We start from the raw sequence: 10,687 nt of genomic DNA, 5'->3' as shown, positions 1-10,687 counted from the left end.
CCAGGGCATCCGAGATGTAGGTGACTTTGTTTCTTCAGTAGAACACAAACGAAGATTTTTAACTCAAACCGTTGCAGTCTGTCAATCATATAATGTAAGTGAATGGGAATCACGGATTTGAGTCAAAAAAACATACACAAACAAAACCAAATTAAACCCTGCGGCTCGTGACGATACATTGATGTGTAAAGACACGAAACGAACAGTCTGTGCAAGAAACTAAACAGTATTTATATAGTTTTTTACCTCTGATTCACGCAATGACTGAACTGTACTGAGCACGCTCGCGTCTTCTTCTTCTTGCTTTACGGCAGATCGCAGACTTATAAGTGAATTACCGCCACCTATCTCTCAAATGGACCATTGACGCTCCTAATTGAGATTGTAGATGGAGTGTCAATGGTCCATTTGTTATCTCGGGAGTTCCTCTGTCCATTTCTGTTAATGAAATCAAAAGATTGAATTTGAGGATAAGATGCCAAACAAAGTTATGCTAGGTTCCCCTTCAGGAACTCGAGCTGCGTCGAACGCTTTGGGAACGCCCCCGGCGAGACCACGTTCTGAAGCATGAGTGAAATCAGTCCAATAGAGAAGCGAGACGTCACGAGCGGGGTGACGTGAGCAACCAGGAAGCATAAAGGCACATCTGGCAAGCGCACATGTTAACTCCATGGCAGCACTGGTGGCTACGGAGTGACACCTGTGGTTGAATCTGTCCGAACTACAAGACAAGGACAGATTCTTCCTCCTGGATGCCCCGGTATTTCTGGCCTCTTCGGCGGCACAGTCAATACTGTCGTTGAGAGGTTTCAGGAGGTGAAGAAGCAAGCGGCGACATCCCAGCCGTCTAGCTCCTCATACCGCCAGACCCAGAAGCAGAGCACACCGCGCCCCCCCCCGTGCTCCGCTCTCAAAAGAGATGGCGTAGGCAGGGAGGAACACACAACTTGAAATGCCATCCGCTCGCCACAGATTTTGATTTACACTTAGGCATTTTGAACTCGCTTTCTATACAAATATTCTCCTGACTGACTAAAGATCAGGGGGCGGGGCGGCACTCTCGGTCGGAGTCCTCTAAACAGAAAGCGGATCTGTGGACTGTTATTATGTCCAATAGGACCTCGGCCAAGCGGTCCTGACAATTCCATCGTCAGTTTAATAAATGCATCACTATACAAAATAGGTAAACATATTACAGGTAAATGTGCCTTTTATGGGGTAATAGAAACCATTGAACATGTAATATTAAAATGTCGGAAATATAATATAGAGAGAATTAAAATGATAAAGAACTTAAAAGGTAATAGTAAGGAAAAAAAGAAGATAAATTGGATATTAGGACAAGGATTAAAAGAGGGTATTAACCAAAGAATAGTAATGGAATATATAGTAGAAACAGGATTAAACAAACGAATTTGATAGGGAATTAAATAAATAAATAAAACAAAGGAATAGGGGAAAACACAAGTTGGGTTTTTTGGCATGGGAGCTGAACACGCAGCAGCCAGAAATACAGCTTGGGTGAACCCGAAATAAAATTAACAATAAAGTAAAATAAAATATGAATAGAGACGGGACTATCATCCATGTATGAATGAAAACAGTAGGTGGTGGTATGTGCCTATGGTGCGGAATACGCCCAAATCCCAAAGAACAAGAAGAAGAAGCATCTCCGAGGCTGCGTTACACTTTGGCGTTAACATATGCGATGTTGTCAACTTATGGGACACAAACCTGCCTGGTAGGATTAGTCTAAATGTTTTTGTGTAGTTTTTGAAAGGACATGTCAATTAGAACATGTAATTACTGAAAGAAGAAACGATTTATGTCAATAGGTTACCGTTTTCCTTTAAACTGCATTGACTACGACGATGTCAGTTATTGTTTAGCTTATTATTTTTCCTTATCGTTTCCCTTTCGCTCGTTGTGTTTTATTAGGTCACAGTCGTTCCGTTTGGTGTCAGTTACACAGTGAAGATCGAAGTTAGCCAGCCTCTTGTTTAAGTTGCTAAAAACAATGTAGACGTGTTCATATTTCATATATTTCGGAGCCTCCGTTGATTGAGGTTGAATTTTTAAAGAAGGTTTTGTTAGTGTTACTGAACCATTCAAAAGGTTGGATTACGTAGGTTCAATTGAATGTTTTTTTATGTTTTTTTCCGCAAGGAGGCGTTAAATTGATTTAAGTGCCATTTATAATGTTACAAAAATGTATTTTAAATAGGCCTAAATACTATTCTTTTGAACTTCTTCCTCATCAAAGAATCCTGTAAAAAGTCTATACAAAAATATTAAGGAGCACAACTTTTCCATACTGATAATAAGAAATATTTATTGAGCAACAAATCAGCATATTAGAATGATTTCTAAGGGATGTGACACTGAAGACTGTATAATGGCTGCTTTGCCATCACAGAAATATATTTAGCTAAATTTTACTAAAAGAGAAAACAGTTTTTTCAAATTGAAATAGGCTATTTCACAATCTTACAGTTTTTAACTTTTTTTCTCAATCAAATAAATGCAGCCTTGGTGAACATAAGAAATGTCTTTCAAAAACATGAAATCTTAATGACATTGATCAAACTTTTGATAGTGTAAAAGTTTTATTATTTGTTTAATAATTCTTTAAGTATGTATATTGAATTAAATTAGTATAACTGTTTTGTCTGTCTAAATAGTTCACACTAAATCTTTTTAATGTCATTGAACAGGTCCTCAAAACAGATCTAGCAGAGAGATCAAATGTAATGAACGTTTTTTTTTTTACTCTTTATAGATACCTTGCTGAAGTGGCTGGGCACTTCTACACTTCTTCCTTACTTCTACAGCACTTCTCAAAAATCAACCTGAAGATTCAACCAAAGATTCATTCAGCAAGTGCATAATGCCACGATCAAAGGAAATTCCAGAAGATGTAAAAGAAAAGATAATTTTTTACCATAAGTCTGGTAAGGGTTACAAAGCTATTTCTAAAATTATGGGACTGCATCGATCCACTGTCAGAACTATAATTTCCAAATGGAAAACACTTGGAACAGTGATGAATCTTCCCAGGAGTGGTCGACCCACAAAAATTTCACCACGGACACAGCGGAAAATCATCCAGGAAGTCACAAAGAAACCCGAAATAACGTCCAAAGAACTGCAGGCTTCTCTTGCTTTAGCTAAAATCAAAGTTCATGACTCTACAATCAGACGGAGACTGGGCCAAATTAGGAAGCGCGAGATAGTGTCAAAACGAAAAACACTGCAGAAAAAGAAAATAAATGCTTGTCTTGTTTGAAAATTATCTACAGGAAGATTCCCAAATTTATGAGGAAAATCTTTTAAAAGCAGAAGTGGACGTTTTTATTTGATAAAAGTCCCATCATGTCCAGTGTAAAACAAACAGTCCTGCAACAATCCACAGTAAAAAGAAAAAAATAAATAAATGTATCTGTATTTAATTCTGGACCAGAAGTTCTGGTGACATATTTTTTTACATTTTATTGTGTCAGGTATGAGTAGAACAGTACCTTAATCCACTGTATAAAGCCTGACTGAAAAATAAGAAAAATATTCATCTATATTACTGTTTCTATGCAAAGGAAATAAAAAAAGGCAAAAAAACATGCCTGCAAAAAATTGTCGTGCAATTTATTTTAAATTCAGCTACATTTGTGTTTTGACTTGTGTTTTGTGTTTTACTAGGTGGGAACTGGGGTTTTTCTTTAGCCTTTTCTGTGAGCCATTTGTCAAGTTCTAGTGTCTAGCTAGACAATGAGAGACCCTGGAGTCAAAAAGGTTTGAGAAGCACTGCACTAGAGGACTGCATGGCGTTAGTGAACACCGGGTGTCGCAGTATCTCTCAGTGAACACTAGAGGTCGCTGTATTTCTCTGCGCTGTGGCGTATGGTATGACTCTTCACTCGCTCTACGGAATTCTTATATCAATCATCTCCAGCTGCAGAGAACAAACACATCAACACCTCTTTACAGCGCAACATTACAAACGGGTAAGATTAAATACGTGTCAACCACTGGGTTTCAAGATAATGTATGCCTAGCAGGGGATATTTGACCGAACAAGTGGCCATTTTACACAATACATCAAAAGCTTCGCTACGCTAGAGGAGTTTGGGAATAATATTTTGTTTTATGTCAGTCGTTTACTTAGCATTAATATGCCATGAACACACTTTACCAGGGACCTGAAGCTAAACAGCTTTGGAATTGTCTTAAAAACATTAATTTTGTTTTTCATAGTGGTTTAATGCAAAAGTAGAGAAATGTGACTCACTTTTACCTTACATTTTCTTTGTCTTGACCCCTATGGAAACATAAGGAAAGCTTACGAAATGCCTGAAGTCGGGGCTCGAATTGAGGGGAGGGGAGGGAATTACAAAAAGCATTCCCTCTGTGAAACCACCATCCCCTTTAGATTAATAATGTGTGTTATGTAGAACTTATCGTGCAAATTAAATGTTAAAAGTCTCTACTTATGATAATTCACGAACTATATAACGGAGATTGGCCAATCCGATTTCTGTACTGTAACAAGCTGCGCAGATGAAGCAAGTTTCCATCATTTTTCGCGCAAAATGGTTTAAGCGCAACTTTTAAAGTTCTTTAAAAAGAAGACAACAGAAGGTATGATTTTTCCTTGATTAATTTAAAGACATTCCCCTGACATAATGTCGTGCTGTTGCTGTATGTGTGACTGAGAGACGATAGGAGAGCTAGCATTATCTAGGCCAGTGTTTCCCAACCTTTTTTTAGTCGCGGCACCCTTTGGAAATTTTAACAAACTTGTGGCACCCTACAGACTTTGCTGTTCTGATGAGCACGAACAGTATATGAGTGGAGCTGAACGGAGCGCACACACGCATAGAGCGGGATCATACGCAGAGCGTCACACCACGTGAAAGTGAAACCTGAGCGGTGAACTAATTTTCGGCAGCCGAAATTTCGGTGCATCTCTAATTATTGGCGACATCAGAAATGGATATTATATAATAGATGCTTTTTGGAAAATTTTAGCAATTTAAAAATATTAAAAATGGATTTTTTACACGGCACCCCTGTTGGGAAACACTGATCTAGGCTATGTCACCGACTTTGCTAAAACCAAACAAAAACAAGTCTTGAGAGTCCAAAAGCGCTCACTGCGCGATGAAGCCCATTAGAATGCCCTTATAATTCAAGCAATGAAAGTAAAAATACCCATGTATGAGTTTTTATGTTTTTATATTCATTACACAAGCAATGTAGCCTACTTTTCTGAACATCAGTACATGTGCGCGAGCATAAATATGCTAATAATTTTATACAACAGTGTAGAGCAACACGGTGTTTCATTCCTTGAATGAATCTGTTTTTGAAGAATCAAGTGAGCCAGTGATTCAACGGTCCATTCACATATTTCTTTTCTAATTGAATCAGCCGTTTTGAACGAATCGTTTGATTTGTATGATTCAATAAATCATTTATTAAAACCGGGACCTGCTGCCACCTACTGGCGGTGTTATTGTCATCTTTATTGGCCGCTCGACCGAGTTCGAGATTTAAAACTGCTGGTGCGGGTCTGCAGCTGGATACTATTGACCGCACGTCAACGTCGCCGCCATATTGCTCCATAACTCTCATAATCGGGACAGAAGAAAACATATCCGACTCGTCGGCAACTTGGGGATCTACAGACCGTCGCACAGATCTCGGGGTATTATCTTTCACAGGTAAGACTGAACAGTTGTTTTTGGTAATTTTTAATATTATGTTGGCAGCTTAATTAGCCACCAGTGTCAGACGATTAATAGCTAGCCATATCGTTAGTTAGCTGTGAAAGCCGAGACTTTATAAGAATTCAAAGTTTAAATGAATTCTTATTAAGTTTTAACTTGTATTGTAGTTTATATCATAAAGTAAATTGTGCTATGAGCACAGTACAGTGAGCACTTTTACAAGACAGTTTCAGACTGTCAGGATTAGGGATGTAGCTAAAGCATCTCTCTTTAATTTCACTACTCATTACAAAGTTTATCATCACTAGATTATAAGGATTTGATAGTTTATCATAAAACTGTGGACTGATTATATATTTTTTCCTTTTCAGCCAATTACAAACAGGACAACACAAGCCTCAAGGAAAGCTGAAGAAAGCCTGTTCTCTGCATTTCCAAGAGACTATCCACCTTATTTTTCACGTAAGCACGGGCGCCACCATTTTCGAACTATAATGTGTCAGATTTTCGGTAAAGCACTTCCGCTAATAGTAGTTGTATTGTGATTCCTTAGTTTTGCGGTCACTGTGTAGATTTTACAGGCTAGTTTACTTTTAATATGGACCACAGAAAGATTGGCATACTTTGTGTAGTTAGGTGGTGTCATAATAGCTGGTTCAAGCGTAAAAAATATCTGCAAGACATTTGTTTTGACCATAATCCATGCACCAGAGCTGAATGTGAATGTGGGGCAGCCTATGATTTGCACGCCCCTCCGAAGGGAGAAGAAGCTCGTCGGCTTGGGTTAAAAGCCTTAAACTTAAAGAAACCACCGAATTTTCCGTACGTTTGTTCTTTCCACTTCGTTGATGGCAGACCCACGGAAAATCATCCATTCCCCAAGAAACGATGCTCCAGTGAAGACTCCGAGGCGACGTCTCATCAGGATATATCCACAAACAGGTATATTACAGCTTCTTGTTAAGTTACGTGCTCAAACAAAAGACATTGTTTAAACTATTTCTTTATTGATGACACTCCTATTGGGCATGAATAATATTCAGTGCTAAGCTGAAGCTGTTGATAACAGTAGAAAACTGTTACAAAAAAGCGCATAGAGGGATAGCTAAAATTTTAATTCTGTCATTTTACTTACTCTCGAGTTGTTCCAAACTTGTGTTAATTTCTTTTTGCTGCTGAAAACAAAGGAAGATATTTCAAAGAATGTTTGTAACCAAGCAAATCTTGGGTCCCATTCACTTCCATAGTAGTAAGAAATAATACTATGGAAGTGAATGGGATCCAAAAATAGTTGGTATATTAACATTATTCCAAATATCCTCCTTTGTGTTCAGTAGAACCAAGAAATGTATACAGGTTTAGAACAACTCGAGGTTGAGTAAATGATGAAAGTGTTCATTTTTGGGTGAACTATCCCTTAAAGGGATACTCCACCCCAAAATGAAAATTTTGTCATTAACCACTTTACCCCCTTGTCGGGCCATGAAGAATATAGCTTTTTTCATCTTCGGAACACAATTTAAGATATTTTGGATGAAAACCGGGAGGCTTGTGACTGTCCCATAGACTGCCAAGTAAAATACACTGTCAAGGTCCAGAAAAGTATGAAAATCATCGTCAGAATAGTCCTTCTGCCATCAGTGGTTCAACCGTAACGTTATGAAGCGACGAGAATACTTTTTGTACGGTAAGAAAACAAAATTAACGACTTTATTCAACAATTCCTCTCCTCTGTGTCTCTTCACATCACCGTAGCGCCATTTTGTAGAATGCAAACTGCATACGCTCTTCTGTGTCAGCCGTGCTGCGCGGATGCGCCGTTTTCTTTCAAATCAAAGCGTAAATACACACAGAAGGAATTGTTGAATAAAGTCGTTAATTTTGTTTTCTTACTGTACAAAAAGTATTCTCGTCGCTTCATAACGTTACGGTTGAACCACTGATGGCAAATGAACTATTCTGACGATCCTTTTCATAGTTTTCTGGACCTTAATTTAAGATATTTTGGATGAAAACCGGGAGGATTGTGACTGTCACATTGACTGCCAAGTAAATTACTGTCAAGGTCCAGAAAAGTATGAAAATCATCGTCAGAATAGTCCTTCTGCCATCAGTGGTTCAACCGTAACGTTATGAAGCGACGAGAATACTTTTGTACACGAAGAAAACAAAAATAACGACTTTATTCAACAATTCCTCTCCTCTGTGTCTCTCCACATCACCGTAGCGCCATTTTGGAGAATATGAGCTGAACGCAAACTGTGTACGCTATACTGTGTCAGCCGCACAGAAGACACAGAAGAGCGTATGCAGTTTGCATTCTACATTCTATAAAAATACTTCTGTACTGCGACTGGAACACCATGGTGCCATGTACAAAATACTTTTGCTACTTTTTTGTAATTTTTTTTGTAAATAGGAGGTGGAGAATATTCCAAATATCCTCTTTTGTGTTCAGTAGAACAAAGAAATTTATACAGGTTTAGAACAACTCGAGGTTGAGTAAATGATGAAAATGTTCATTTTTGGGTGAACTATCCCTTAAAGCCAGGTACTGTGATTGTATTGAATAGCTACTTTTTTGTAATACTTTTTGTAAATAGGGGGTGGAGAATGTATCAGTTTCTCCTGAGCATCTGACTGACTTCAGTGTTGTGTTTTGCAGATGATGAGCAAGGTGACCATGAGACCGCACAAACGGAGCCATTGCAGCTGCCCCTTCAGTTCAGTGATGCCTGCACTCAGTGGGAGGTCCAGGCATTGACAGACCACACTTATGCCTCAGGGGATAAAATAATGTTACACAAGGCAACACAGTTCCACAGTGAAGATCCCTTAGCCCTTGCCATTCTCAAGAATAACACTAGCTCTTTATTGTACACTAGCTTCACCCTTAGTGTCTTTAAAGAACATATTAAATTCTACACTTCCAATTTTAAGATGCACATAATGGATCAAATTCTGATGACCATGATGAAGCTGAAGTTGAATTTACTTCAAGGAGATCTTGCTGAACGCTTTGATGTGTCCCAGAGTGTAGTAAGCTGAATTATCTCCGACTGGATTGATACAACGGAGGAGCACATGAGAGTCTACATTCCATGGCATTTTATATGAAATTTAGAATGGTGTAGTAATTTTGGATACATTGTGTAGTTGTTTGGAATTATTCAGTGTGACCATTAAATATACTGTTTTTACACAATTATTTTCAAGATCTTATATTACTTCTTTATCCTTATATATGCACACACACAAACACACAATTAAAATATCAAGGTGCAGTTTTAGATTTTTCCCCCCATTGAAAATGATACAGTTTAGCAATGCTAGATAAATAAACGTCAATTTGTCACTTTTTCAAAATGCCGTCTACGCTTTCAATTAGTTTTAATGTCTACCGAATTCCAGTCTTTAAATTTCCCGCTACCTACTTCCATTCTTCCTGCTTCGCTATCAAATCCGTCACTTCCTTCTGCCATCTCCTGTCCATTCACAGTCCAGTTGTTGCCAACCGTTCCCCGCCGAGGAAGCAGTGAAATGTTTCTTTGGAGCGACCGTCTACTTCACTTTGTCGGGCAGGTCCTATTTAAGAGATTTCTTGATTGCGAACAGGTGTGGCAGTAATCAGGCCTGGGTGTGGCTAGAGAAATTGAACTCAGGTGTGATAAACCACAGTTTTAACGGGGGGGCAAACACTTCTTCACACAGGGCCGTGTAGTTTTGGATTTTGTTTTCCCTTAATAATAAAAACCTTCATTTAAAAACTGCATGTTGTGTTTACTTGTGTTATCTTTGACTAATATTTAAATTTGTTTGATGATCTGAAACATTAAAGTGTGACAAACATGCAAAAAAATAAGAAATCAGGAAGGGGGCCAACACTTTTTCACACCACTGTATGAAAAACTTTAGAGAATTTACGATGCTGATGACCGTTAAACGCGTCATCACAGTCTTGTGAAAAGGGTCCATAGTGTTCTGTGTGTGCTCTAGGGTTGCCAACCGTCCCGTATTAGCCGAGACATCCCGTATTTTGGGCCTAATTGATTTGTCCCGTACGTGACCTCCCTTGTGCCATTTTTTGACTGCTATGCTGATCTAACCACTGACTGATACAACAGCAGAGGTGCTGATCACTTGAGAATGATCACCGATACCTGTCATCATCCAATGATGACAGGTCATTGGATGATGACCCCACACACACACACACACGCAGTATACGTTAAGTAAATCAGAAATCGTGAACGTAACTCTTCGAGGAAGGATGCGGAACCTTCTGCCGGTTTGTCGCTCCCGCCTCACAGCAAGCGCTGCTCGCACTAATGCCAATTCCGTCTGTGTTTTGACTTCAGTAAATCAGTTTTGGTGATTATTTTTCATGAGTCCAGCATCCTGCCGTGCAAGAGACGTGATCAGTAAGGGAAGTCGTCTTTCACTGTTGTAATGTTGTTAAATAGAGAAAAACATTTCATATTTAAATATAAAATCAACTCAATCCAAGCAGCTGAGTCCTTAGCCATCTTCAAGAAATGACGAAAAACATCTGTTCCTCCTTTATTTGTCCCTCTAACTCTAGCACTTTCTATTCTATTTTAATTCTACTTTATCTACATTTATCTTCTTTTTTTTCTATTCTATTTCTTCTATCTACTTGTTTTTCTTTGTGTGTGTTTATATGTGTGTATAATATAGACTTACACCTTGCTACGTGTACTGCGTTAGGCTAACCGAGACTTGTCATTTGCACTTATATATTGTTGCTCTTTTGTTAGTTTTGACTGCTTTTATTGTCCTCATTTGTAAGTCGCTTTGGATAAAAGCGTCTGCTAAATGTAAATGTAAGTAACTAATAGCAGTGTGCGGCATATGGTCTGAGCACTGACCCCCCCCCACACCTTCAACCTCTGCAGCAATGCTGGCAGCACTCATACGTCTATTTCCCAAACACAACCTCTGGA

At 38.7% G+C, this 10,687-nt stretch overlaps 1 long non-coding RNA gene across 1 annotated transcript; it reads left to right on the top strand.

Moving 5' to 3' along the window:
- Positions 1 to 1,625: 1,625 nt before the first annotated feature.
- On the top strand, positions 1,626 to 3,307 carry LOC107727213 (uncharacterized). Its single transcript, XR_001638331.1, has 2 exons — positions 1,626 to 1,741; positions 2,780 to 3,307. It is a non-coding gene; the product is annotated as an uncharacterized LOC107727213 (long non-coding RNA).
- Positions 3,308 to 10,687: the final 7,380 nt, after the last annotated feature.

This window comes from Sinocyclocheilus rhinocerous, unplaced genomic scaffold (assembly GCF_001515625.1).
Source record: "Sinocyclocheilus rhinocerous isolate Xijiao unplaced genomic scaffold, SAMN03320098_v1.1 scaffold65, whole genome shotgun sequence".
In the NCBI taxonomy this organism is placed as follows: domain Eukaryota; kingdom Metazoa; phylum Chordata; class Actinopteri; order Cypriniformes; family Cyprinidae; genus Sinocyclocheilus; species Sinocyclocheilus rhinocerous.
The sequence above is the reverse complement of the archived record's forward strand: the minus strand, read 5'-3'. Positions and strand labels throughout refer to the sequence as shown.